Source organism: Aethalodelphis obliquidens, unplaced genomic scaffold (genome assembly GCF_003676395.1).
Source record: "Aethalodelphis obliquidens isolate GAN/ISIS:26980383/991018 unplaced genomic scaffold, ASM367639v1 scaffold13, whole genome shotgun sequence".
In the NCBI taxonomy this organism is placed as follows: domain Eukaryota; kingdom Metazoa; phylum Chordata; class Mammalia; order Artiodactyla; family Delphinidae; genus Aethalodelphis; species Aethalodelphis obliquidens.
In genome coordinates this window covers 462,581-476,363 of record NW_020837957.1, presented here as the reverse complement: position 1 = coordinate 476,363, position 13,783 = coordinate 462,581, and the positions used below count along the sequence as shown (strand labels likewise).

The following is a 13,783-nucleotide window of genomic DNA, read 5'->3' as shown; positions in this document are numbered from 1 at the left end:
GTGAGAGGCCCACATAAAAAAAAAAAAAAAAAAAAAAAAAAAAAAAGTCCATAATGTTAAAAGTGGAAATCTCTGAGAGATGCAATATCATTTTTTTTAACATTAGGAGAAGCTTTATTTAACAAGGTATGATTTATGTTGATACTCTATGCTGACATTATGCAATGTCATTTCTACTTTTTTTTGTACTTGTCTTTATTAAATTGTTTACATCGAGCCTCTTTTAAAATAATAACAGAATTATTCAAAAATAAATCGCTCAAGTGAAAAACTTAACATAGGAAATTACAAATATGTCCAGGTTATGTTAAATTCTAACAAAAACAACTTAAACTGCTCAACTAAGAAATCTACAGAGAAGACATTCTATTACAAAGTTCCTAAACAGCCTATGAGAAAGATAAAAATGCTGAGACAAAGTGCTTTTTTCCTTTTTAAGATAAACAACATTATTCTTGTGTTTCTCAAAGACATCAGATTCAGCTATTTAGTCATTTACAAAACTTAACTTCCTCAACGTAGTTCCCCAGAACAGCTTTAGCTGAGTAAAATGACTTGGAGGCTACCCCTTGTTAACTCATAATTTTTTTTTCTCCTAAAAATAAATGTGGTGAGATCTGGAAAGAGGAAAAAGCATAAATTAATACTTGCATCCATTCAGTCTACTAAAATATTTTCTTTAAATGAGTCTCAGGTATGAATAGGGAATATAGTTAATAATTACATAATATCTTTGGATGGTGACATACTGTAACTAATTGTGGTGATCATTTTAAAATGTATAAAAATACCAAATCACTATGTTAATAGGAACTAACATAGTGTTTAGGTCAATTATACTTCAAAAACAAACAAACTCATAGAAAAAGACATCAGATTTCTGGTTACCAGAGGAAGGGATGGCAGAGGGGGAGTTGGATGAAGGTAGTCAAAAGGTACAAACTTCCAAAAAAAAAAAAAAGTATAAACTTCCAGTTATTTAAAAAAAAAAGTTACAAACTTCCAGTTGTAAGATAAATAAGTACTAGGGATGTAATTAACATGATAAATATAATTAGCACTGCTGTATGTTATATATGAAACTTAAGAGGGTAAATCCTGAGTTCTCTTCACAAGAAAATAATTTTTTTTCTATTTCTTTAATTTTATATCTATATGAGATGACAGATGATCACTCAACTTACTGTCATAATCATTTCATGATGTATGTAAGTCAAATCATTATGCTGTACATCTTAAACTTATACAGTGCTGTGTGTCAATTATACCTCAATAAAGCTGGAAGAAAATGTATATAATAATTTAAAAAAATCAATGAAGAAAAAAATTTTTTCTTTTTGTTTGCCAGGGAAAGGCAAGACAAACAGTACTTTTAGTTTAACTATAAAAGAAAAAAAAACATACAAATGAAGAAACCACAATTCCAAACTATCCTCACCTACAAATTCCCTTTCCAAAAGCTTTCCTGATTTAAAAAAAAAATTAAAAATGAATTAAAATTCACTAGTCTATCAATTATAAAGTGAAGAGATGATTTACCCATTATCCAGTATATTTCAATCTCCTGTGATACCTAAAATACATGGTTTGACTGCTCCAGGAAAAAAAAAAATGATACGCCAAAACTCTTGGTTATTTTATGTAGTGTTATCAGAGCCTCAGTCTAAAAAACCATCCAAATAACATTCTCCACAATTTCCAAATACTTTTTAGAAGGGATTTATGGTTTATTTCTTAAAACTTCAGAGAAATTGGTAACACTTTTTTCAAGTAGACATTCTTCACTAACGCATACTACAACAAATTTTATCATCCACCATTTCCATATTTCTGTTTGCTGTTTACATTCTGATGATTCCAGTTTTAATTTAAAAATAATAGCATTAAAGAGGAGAAAACTCTTTACCTCAGTAAACATAGATAAAGCCACTAGATGAGGTTCATTCCTCAACTTTATTGTTAATGATCTGAAGTGCAGAGTGAAGACTAAACAGAGCTGTTTTGGAAGACAGAACTACAACATTTGATATGAAAATCATCCGTTGAGACCCAAATGTCATTTTTAGAGAGTCACTTTTCTAACCACAACCACACATTAAGATAGTCGATAAATTATAAATTGATAAATGTAAACAGTACTCAAATCGATGTCCTTGAAGAGCAGATAAGGATAATCAGCCTCCCCCATACGGCAATAAATAGAATATTTTATCCACTGAGGATTTAAAGCCAATAAAAACTGACAGAACTTTAGGGAACTGATTCTACAGAATATATCTCAGTCACGCAGCACAACCAATAAAAACACTGCAGGATTCCAGGATTTGTGTATGGTTGGGCATCTTCCCCAAATGGTATTCTGCAGCAAAAGAAATATTGATTTCGAATTTTTGATGTGCTTTTAACTATCCCATCAAATAAACTGACCTGTGAGGAAGTTTTTCATCTACTGTAACCTTTTCTACCTGTTTGCATTTTTATTAACAAATATCAATCCCGGGCTTCCCCGGTGGCGCAGTGGTTGAGAGTCCGCCTCCCGGTGCAGGGAACACGGGTTTGTGCCCTGGTCCGGGAGGATCCCACGTGCCGCGGAGCGGCTGGGCCCGTGAGCCATGGCCGCTGAGCCTGCGCATCCGGAGCCTGTGCTCCGCTATGGGAGAGGCCACAGCAGTGAGAGGCCCGCGTACCGCAAAAAATAATAATAGTAATAAATAAAATGCTATAATAATTAAAAGAAATATTTTTCCACTTCCAATGAGAACATTCACACATGAAAAAAATCACAGGGTAACACACAGTCATAACTGGCATTCTTCAAATACAAAGAACAAGGACATACAAATAACATAAATCTTTCTATTCTGGGTGTCAATACAGGAAAACACTAGCCATATTTTTTAGGAATGAGTTAAAGTACCCTGAACAATTATGTCTATTGTTAAAGATTAATGCTTGAATTGTATCATCAGTCAAAAGAAGAGCACTGTTTAAAATGTTCACAAACATAATTGTTTTGGCTTACAAATGGAATTGTTTGATGACATTTTCCTCATCGTTTCTAATTTTAAACAGTAAAAAATTATATCAATTTGAAAAAAAGAGCTACAAATTTAAAGCCTTATAAAGATAAAAACTGCATATTCTCTATCTGATATAACTATCCTAGAGCTCCCTATTACTATATATTATGATAAAGTTTTAAATTATTATGTCTACTTTAGTAGTTTTACAGATAACCGATTTTACAGAAAGAGTCTATTAAAAAGTAGTTTAGTAGGAACTTAAATATATTTTAAATTGATAACATAATCACAGAAGAAATAATTCAAATACCTTTGAACACCCGCTTTCTTTGACTATATATCTTTAGTGGGATATATTATAAGGACAGAAAGTGGCAAAGAAATCTTTACTTGGTAAATCTGTTGCAGGAGGGAGTATCAGTATAGCAATTCCAAAACTATCATATGTGTGTGTAGGGCAGATTAAATGAGTAAATATATTGATATGGTTGAGAATCAGAATTCTCCCTGTAGGAAAAGGGAGATACAAATATGAACTGAGGAAAGGTAAAGTTGAACTCTGTGATTCTGAACTTGAATTGAAGGTATCCTATAAAATCATGATTTCTTTTAAAAAATGTGTGTGTATGTGTGTAACCATTTAAAGGGCCTAGAAGCAACAACAGTAGTAGTAGTGAGTATATTCAATGCCCAAATTTTGGTTTCTAAGTACCATTTTCCACTAAAATGAACGAGGGCTCCACTGTTAAACAGGTGATTCCAAGTAGAATATACAAGGTGAGCCTGGAACACCTCATTGTACAAAGAAGTAAGAAGGTGCCCAAATACCAATGTGGACATATGCAAAGGCCACAGGAACTAGTTTGAAGGGCCTAAACAAATTTGAGATAATTCAGTCATCAAAAAGAATAATGGTAACAGATCATCACATCGGATACATTTTTTAAAAAGGAATCCTTGGGTACATAGAGGTACTAAAATAAAAGGAGAGGGACTTCCTTGGTGTTCCAGTGGTTAAGGATCCGCCTTCCAGTGCAGGGGACGAGGGTTCGATCCCTGGTCAGGGAACTAAGATCCCATAGGCCACCAGGCAGCTAAGCCCGTGCGCTCTGGAGCCCATGCGCCACAACTAGAGAGAAGCGCACACGCCTCAACAAAGAGCCCACGCACCACAACTAAGACCCAATGCAGCCAAATAAATAAATAAATTTTTTTTTGTATCTTCCTTTAAAATAAAATAAAAAGTGAGAGGAGGAATATCTCTTCTTTAAAGAAAATAGCCAGCAAACATATGTAGATGGATTGAGAGAACTGGAAAACCATTATTTGGCAACAACCAATGCAATGATTTATTCAGGCAAGGTTTATCAATGGCTACTAAAACCACCGTATAGAAAAAAAACTGTTGGAAAACAGAATATCTAATGATAAAGTATCACCTCCACAGATTAATCGTTAAGTATAAAAGGGAAAAGACACCTTTAAAATGTAGGAATCTGGTTAACCTAAGTGATCAACCTTAACATCACCAATAAATGGACAAATTATCATTACATTACTCTTGATGTGATCAAATGGAAAGTTTACAATAACTACCATGTAACAGTCTTGAAAAAAAAACTATTTAGCCTGAAACTGTGAAGAAACAATCAAATTCATTTTGTGAGGCATTCTACAAAACAATTGGCCTAGACTTTTCAAAAATGTCAATGTCTTGAAACACCAAAAAAAAAAAAAAAAAAAAAAGGAAGAGGCTTTCCTGGTGGCGCAGTCGTTGGGAGTCCGCCTGCCGATGCAGGGGATGCGGGTTCGTGCCCCGGTCCAGGAAGATCCCACATACCGCGGAGCGGCTGGGCCCATGAGCCATGGCCGCTGAGCCTGCGCGTCCGGAGCCTGTGCTCCGCAAGGGGAGAGGCCACAACAGTGAGAGGCCCGCGTACCACAAAAAAAAAAAAAAAAAAAAAAAAGTAAGGAAGATAGGAGGAAAAAGAAAAGGTGAGGATTGTTCTACATAAAAGAAAACAGAGAGATATGACAACCAAATACAATTCAATGAAATCTCTTACTCAATTCAGTGTTATTTTCCTAAAAAGCTATAAGAGACATTACTGGAACATCCGGGTACATCTGAATTTTTTCATATGGCCCATACATTAGATAATATTATCATATCAAAATTAAATTATTTGGGTATGCTAATGGCATTATGGTTATGTAGAAGGATGTCCTAGTTCCTAGGCGATGCATGATGAAGTATTTAGAAGTATCATGATGTTTCCACCTTACTTTCAAATGCTTCAGCAAGGGAAAAAAAAATGTACATTTGTGTGTATGTGTGTGTGTGTGTGTGTGTGTGTTAGAGAAAAAGCAAAAAAGCAAAAGAAGCATAATGTTAACAACTAGTGAGTCTAGGTAAAGGATATACAGGTATTTGTTGTAGTACTCTTTAAACTTTTTTGTATAGGTTTGAAACTTTCAAAAGAAAAAAAGTTGGGGAAAAAAGTTGGATGGAAATTAAATCGACTTTAGAGCAGCTGATCAGACTTTATAACGTTTAACTACTTCTTCACCCTATCCATAAGACCTAAAAGCCAGTACAAAGTTCAGACAGGTTGGACTAAAAATGAAAGTAATAATCCTAACAAATAATAAGTAATTATAAGCCAATCCATCATTAACTTCCAATTATAGCTGTAGACTAACCACAATCTCTGATGAGAATTCTGTGAAAGATGACATGTGCTGACTCACCTAGGACAATTGTGAATAAACAAAAGCTGTCTTGTATAACATTTTCTCCAAATCCAAATATGACTACCAAACGATTTTTTCCCCAATCAAGATCTATTAGTTAAAAGGAACTCTAAATTAAAATGTTGTTACAGAAGTACAGATGATCCCAGACACCACATCACTATAATAATAATGATAACAATAATAATAAACAAACTCTGTACCAGGAATTTTGTAAACCTATGCACACATACCATCTCACTTAATCCTCACAACAACTCTATAAGGCAGGTACTATTATTATCCTCATTTTATAGATTTAAAAAATAACAAAGGCTGAAGAACTTTTGCAAGATCATACTGCTACTAAATAGCAAAACACACCTTGAATCCAGGCAATTTTACTCCAAGCCCAAGCTTTTTGCTCTGTACCCTCTACTGCTTTACTATGAAATGTAAAATTTAAATAATAACTGACTGTATTAATTCAATATCTACCAAAAACTACACAATGGAGTTATTTCAAAGAAAATCATAAGCATGTCTTTTTTCCCTAATACACATATTTATATTTACACATACACCAACTGAATGAAGTTAGAATTTAACCAGATGCCCAATTTACTGCCAAATCCCAAGTGCAAATAAAAATGATATAGAGCTGTATTACTCAGTTACCTATTCATATATATGGTTGAATATGTTACATATAAATTCAAAACAAATACCAACATATTTCCAAAAGCCTTTATCTAGAACCTTATCCCTGCCCACTCAAGGGAAAAAATACTGAAAAAACTTATTTCAGGTACAGCATTCCTCAAACATACTTAACTTAAACAACGACATAAAAGGAAAAAAAGAATAATTAAGACATAAACCTTGAACACTGATGCCACGGTGAAAAAATATTAAGAAACAAAGCATGTCCCCCCAAACCCAGTCATCTTACAATGTTCTCTACCTCAATGAACTGTACCACAATCCATCCAGTTACATAAGCCAAAATGGTAGTGGTGGCTGATGCCACCTTTCTCTCCCTCATTCCTCATATCCAATTCATCACCCAGTTCTACCTCCTAAACATCTCTAAAACCCATCCACTTTTACCTGTCTTCACCACCACCTTGTCTAAGATATTACCATCTCTCATCTGGCCTCTCCTCATCCACACTCTTATCTCCTCTGTAAACAGTTTTTCTTCTGTATAACATCAAGTCCTTTTTCATAGAATTTACAATAGTTGCAACTTTACATTTCTTTGATGGAATATTTGATTTATGTCTGCCTCCCCTCATAAGTTCTATGAGGTAGAGACTGCATTTACTCATCACTATATCACTGTGGCCTAGAAGCGTGCCTAGTAAATAAATAAATGCTAAATGATTGAATGCATGTCAAAGATTACAAACATTTATAAACAGTCCAAAAAAATTAAGTAGTTACAAGACTCACGAACCATCATAAGGAGTACCTTATTTCATCATTTCTAGATCACACATTTTTACATTTTAAACTCTGAAACTGAATACACCTTACAGGTGACAATCTTTTTATGTTTAATGGGCAATATTTTTTTTCTTTCACGGAAGTTCATAAAATAATGGTGCATCTTGGAATAAAATAAACAAATAAAAAACCCTCATCACAGGTAAATCTACAATACACCTGACCCACTCAGTTCAAACCTGGTAGTCTAGCCTCCCTTCTCCTTTGGCCACCACGCCACTCCCAACATTCAATAATTAACAGTGCTTACTGGTTCTTTCACCAACAGTTATCCAATTAATTCTTTTCTTTAAATCCCACAATAATAACACTAGATCTATCTAATTCCTCATTGCCTGGTATCTGAGCTCTTGCCACAGCTTCATTCATTTAAACATTTGTTTCAAATTCAGCCAACACTGCCCACCTATATGCAAAGAAATGAAGATACAAAGCAATCCAGTTAACTGTCCCTCCCACTAATCTCTCTCTCCTACAATTTAGAATTTTGCTCATTTTATGACTCAAACTGGAATTACTTTCCTCCCAATTTCTACCTACCAAATTTATACTCGCTATTTTAGTTCTAGATCAAATCTCATCTTCTTCATGAAATATTCCCTGGTTAATCTCTCTTTTCAACCTTAACATTCTAAAACACACAAAACCAAATGCATACAGGCTATATTTTGTTTCTTGAAGGCAAGGTTTACATGTCAAACATTCTAATAGAATGTAAGCTCCCTAAGAGCAGAGACTTTTGTCTCTTGTTCACTGTTCTAGTCCCAGCACCTAGAAGAGTATCTGGTACGTAATAGCTGCTTAGCAAGTATTTATTGAATTAATGCTCTTTATATATTCCAGAGTAGTGAACAAATCTTTGCAACTGTAGTAAGTGGGAAGAGTCAAAAGGAACTGGACTAAATTACTTGAATTCTTTGAGCTTCAGTTTCTTCATCTGCTAAATGTAAATAATACTCAATAGCTCAATGAGTTGGTATAATGATTTAACGCAATAATGCTTTAAAGCAGTGGTCCCCAAACTTTTTGACGCCAGGAACCAGTTTCGTGGGGAGGGGAATATGGTTCAGGTGGTAATGCAAGTGATGGGAAGCCGCAGATGAAGCTTCGCTGGCCCACCACTCACCTCCTACTGGGCAGCCCCGTTCCTAACAGGCCGCAGACCAGTACCAGTCCGTGGCCCGGGGGGTGGGGACCCTTGCTTTAAAGCATCTGGTACAGAGCTGAGGGCAAGAGGATGTTCTCAATAAATGTTTTGATGATATTGTGACAAAAGTTAAATAGTAAGAAGCATTTAATAAACGCCTACTAAATGAATAAAATCTCAGGAAAAATATAAAAAATGTGAGTAATGTCTAGCCTATCATTTATCCAATAAAGAATTTCATGAGTGAATTAATTCTGAAATATTATACATTTAGCCCCACTCTTAAACGTGGCTAAAACCATTTCTGACTAATTAGGAATAACCTCATTTAGACTGGGTACATGTATTAATATTTATATTTTATTGACATAGAGATTATCTTTGACTCCTAAAGAAGAACAATAATTTTGCTATTAGAATAGTAAAATACTCATAACAGAAGAAAGCTGCAAAGTTATTTAACTTACGTGGCCCCAAGAAAGACAAGAAGGGCAAAAATTTCTGTCTACAAAACATTACTGAATAGTAAACAATGCTGTTTTACCAGATCTAACAAATTATGCAGAAGGGGCTTCCCTGGTGGCGCAGTGGTTAAGAATCTGCCTGCCAATGCAAGGAACACGAGTTCGAGCCCTGGTCCGGGAAGATCCCACATGCCGCAGAGCAAATAAGCCCATGCGCCACAACTACTGAGACTGTGCTCTAGAGCCCGCGAGCCACAACTACTGAAGCCCGCGTGCCTAGAGCCCGTGCTCTGCAACAAGAAGCCACCACAATGAAAAGCCCGCGCACCACAACAAAGAGTAGCCCCCGCTCACCACGACTAGAGAAAGCCGGCGCACAGAAACGAACACCCAACGCAGCCAAAACTAAATAAATTAAATATATATATAGAGAGAGAAATATCTCATAAACAATCACAACAAATAAACTTTTCAATATATTTGTATTCCATTTTACAGAAAAATGAGCATCAGTTAAAGGGTTTTTAAACTCTTTTTACTAAACTATAAAAGTTCTCATATTGGCTACTTTTAAACTTTAAACACGTCCCAAAATTTTACAGTGAAAGAACTGATAATTAATTCAATACAGCATCAGATTATTCGACTAATTAGAAACTCTCCCTTGTTCAGGGAAGACACTTTATTTACTTGTAAATTGGTACACACACAGCCTTTACCTTTCAAAAGCTTTTCTAATCCCTCTGTGTACTTTCAATGACTCACAATCTAATTACAAATCATAAACAACCAAGGAGGAAAGAGCATTCCCTTGTGTCTATCTGCTATTAATTGACACAAAATCATCGCAAAAATTCTACTGGGGACATATGTTTCGAGTAGGAGAAGGGGAAAAAATCCCATCTAAGTTAATTCAGATACAAAGAGCTGTAGGATGAGGTATTCTCCTCTAACCATAGGGTAGCAGTGAACCCCTTGTGGGGGAATAATCAATACAAAACAAAAATGTAAGCCAAATAGATCTTAAGTATAAACTTCATAAGCAGAGTCATGCTTGGCTGTTCGTCTCGTATTCACCAGTCATCATAAGAATGTGTTTGAACATCCAACCTAAAAAGCCCTGACATGTGGATGGAAGTCGAAGAGTTGAGGATGAGTAAGAAACAAATAAAGTGATTAAACGTTAATGTCTGAATGGAAAAGCATTAAGATATTCAGGCAAATGTGTTAAGAGTCTGAAGCAGTAACAAAGGCCTAAAAAGGGATAAAGGAGTTAGGAATGAGAAGATTGAGATCTTGAGAATCTGATTTGGGGGGATTTTTTTTTCTCTTTTCTGTTCTTTTTTTAACGGAGAGAAATAGGGAAGGAGTTAAATGGATGCAATAGCTTAGGGGACTAGCGATCGTGCCTGAAACACGTACGAAAAGCCTCTAGGAGAGGGGGAACAGCTGCCCACAGGAAGACTTACGGTTCGTTAGCTCTGGAGACCAGGAAGGGCAAGGAGTCAGAAAACAAATTACACCAGAAACAGAGATGAGGGAAGCACCAAAACCCTCAGAGAGCCTAAACTGTTGGCTACTGGGTCTCCACTGAGGGCAGGGGCCCCCAAGAAACCCGGTCATTTGGAAGGACCAGAGACACTAAGTCCCAACCTCCTCTGAGGCTAGCGGAGTCAGAGGAACCTCAAGTCGACCCCTCACCGAAAAACCGAAAACAGAACTGGAGAAATGGAAACAATGTGCAGGAGCCACCAACCGGGAAATGTTCCAGCTCCACCAGCAGCTGCCACAAAAGCAGCCAACACACACGCAGACGCCCCGACCTCAGCGCCGCAGCTACACGCACCTCGAGCTCCCCGGCCACCGTAGTAAGAGAAACGCCCCACCCCCTTCAAACCCAGTAGGTCAGCCACTTCCGGGGCACTAACGCCTGTTGATTGGCAGCAACAGTAGCAGCGGCTTACAGGTCCCCGGTCCGTTTACTTCATCCTTTTTTCGTCCTGTTTGCCGCCTCAGACTCTAAGTCACCAATATAGCAAGAGCAGAACCAAGAGAAAGTATCCATCTATAAGCGGTGTCTCTGATAGACAAACCACATTATTCCTGCCATGACTTCCTGCTGAACAATTGGACTTCAACTCCCAGCTTGCCGTGCAACACTACCTCTCCTCCAGCGCGGGAACTACAAGATCCAGCATGCACTGCCTCCCTTATTCTTCACTCTGCCCCTGACACCTGCAGACCTCAAAGGCGATTTCAGAGGATTCATTAAATCCTTTAGATTAATGTAGACCTTTCTACCAAGGCCCACTTTGGTAAAAATACCAGTATTCTCTCCTTTCTTTTTGTGAAGGTATTAAATATCAAGGAATATGTGAGTTCATTTTCCACGTTCAGATTATTTTCCAGAATTGAAACAGGACAGTCTGCAAAGGCTTTTTATGAAATGGAAATTTTTATCCTCATTCATAAGGGGTGTTGAGAGAAATACTAAATTATTGCAAAGTGTAATCCTGTGTCGTTTTTGCAGTACTGCAAGGTTGTGCTGGAACAAGGGCTACCAAACGTGCTCCCGAATTGCATAGGAAATTACAATAAGAGCGAGAAGTGAAAAATTAACAGTCTGTAGTACCAGACTATGAAACCACAAGGGAAAGAATATCTTTCAGAATACAGAGTTGAAAAGTTCAAAAGTAGTTGTGAAAAGGGTTTTCAATTTTTTTATGTGTTTAATGGTTTGAATTATATTTATTATTATTCTCACAAAAACAGGTAACTGTAACTATTTATTTTCTGTTATGCAGTAGGGCCACCAAATAACCTATCATACAAAGGATATAGCAAGATGTAACATTTTTTAGAGTGAGCAAACAAAATAACTCTTTTCTTGCCTGATTGGATAGCCAGTGGTTCCACATTTTAAAATACAGAACTCTGTTTTGATTTCTTAGGGCAGATAACATGCATTTAACAAGCTGTCTGGATGCTTTCTTGTTACTTTCATAAAGACTCGGATTACAAGAATGAATGTTTTTTTGTTTTTTGCTTTTTTTGCAGTACGCGGGCCTCTCACTGTTGTGGCCTCTCCCGATGCGGAGCACAGGCTCTGGATGCTCAGGCTCATTGGCCATGGCTCACGGGCCCAGCCGCTCCGCAGCATGTGGGATCTTCCCGGACCGGGGCACGAACCCGTGTCCCCTGCATCGGCAGGCGGACGCTCAACCACTGCGCCACCAGGGAAGCCCTATTTTTAATATCATACATTAACAGGACGAGAGAAACAATGCTTTGATTCTTTAAATAGACTACCTGGTAATTATACAAAATAAAACTGTATGTATACCACAAACATTGGTAGTCTATGGATTTACAGCAAAAACAAATTTTAATTGGTTAGTAAAACAGTAGAATACTTTCCATTTTTACAACTTCACGTAGAAGTCACACAGGGAAATTATATTCTCTAACATTGGCATGGCATCAGCTACCATACAAACTGCTTTCCAACTCCAGTGTGCTAAATTATGCAGCACAAGCAGGTAAATATTTAAAACCTACGATCATGGAAAACAATCTGCTGCTTTCGATACTCATACACCAAAGCACTGTCTGTGAGAGAAAACACTTTCATCGGAATGATTCAGAGGTAGTAATAAACTATAATTAGGTTATCTGTTATTCATAGGTGTTTGTAGTAAATAAACACGTAATTGGATCCACTTATTAGGGTTGTTATTAAGGAAGCTTTAAAATATGCTAAATATTTGATACACATATTTCTAAAGTGGTTTCAATGATCAATTGTATAAATGAATGTGGGAAAGAGTCTAAAGAGTACATAATTTATGTAACAGACTTTAGGTTTCTAAAAGAGATTCTTGCAGCTGCAGTGCTCAGCAATATTCTCTCCTCTAAATGTGTCTTTGACTTTGCAATTCAGCCAATTGCCAACCACACAGAGTCAAAACTGGACAAGATGTTCATTTCAGTTCAACAAATACATGATAAGTGCTGCTAGGGGCAAAGCACTCTACCTAGGCACTATAGTCTTTTTGAAGCACATACAGTTTTGATAATTAAAAAAGAATTAAAAGGAAGTGAAAAGAAGATAAGAGAGCTTTATCAGAATGGAAAACAGAAAGTAAAATATGTGTAACATCAACTTTTTTTATTATACACACTTTTATTTTTAAACCATGTGAATGCCTTACCTAGTCAAAAATTTTTTTAATTAAAAATTAAAAGACCTTTGCAGTGGAATACCTGTGTAAGGGTCACAGCTCTACACTTGGGCAAATTACTCTTCTCTCTGTGTTTCAGTTTCCTCAACTCTACAATAGGATGATAATAAAAGCCACCATAAAGTATTTAGAACAGGGCTTGGCACATAAAATATTTTTTGAAGGTAAAATTTTAGTCAGGGTGTTGAAAGTTTTAAAAATAAACCATAACCCTATTTTTAGAAAGTACCTAAATAATGTCAATCATACAATTAGTGAAAAATATGCTACTATATTTGAACCAGATAGCATTCTAAGTATTTAGAAACTGTCTTCAACATCAACTTTCAATAATCACTTATGCATTTGTTTAACTGGAACTCTTTAGTAGTGAATATACTTTCTAAAAGACAGGAGCTACATCTTAAACATCTGTGTCCTGCTCAGCTCTAAGCACCGTACTTTGTACAGAGTAATTAGTTCTCCATCAGTGCTTGTGGGAGTTCATGGTGATGACGGAGGCCCTGAAAACTCCTTTCTCATTCATATGTAAGCTATTTTTAACACCCGTGCTTTATTTTTTTTTAATATTTATTTATTTATTTGGCTGCCCCGGGTTTTAGTTGCGGTACACAGAATCTTCATTGCCACGTGCGGGATCTTTTCACTGTGGCATGCGGGATCTAG

General features: G+C 36.4%; 1 protein-coding gene across 9 annotated transcripts in view; it reads right to left on the bottom strand.

Moving 5' to 3' along the window:
• The window catches only part of ATG4C (autophagy related 4C cysteine peptidase), a 134,967-nt gene extending 124,214 nt beyond the window's left edge, over nt 1-10,753 (bottom strand). For 8 of the 9 annotated variants that reach the window (XR_003434296.1, XR_003434297.1, XR_003434293.1 and 5 more), the window contains exon 1: nt 10,633-10,753. The gene's annotated coding sequence lies outside the window, so the exon portion shown is untranslated. Of the gene's footprint in view, nt 1-10,577 lie in introns of all 9 variants that reach the window. The other variant, XM_027113958.1, reaches the window with a different exon arrangement.
• Between the last annotated feature and the right edge of the window lie 3,030 nt (nt 10,754-13,783).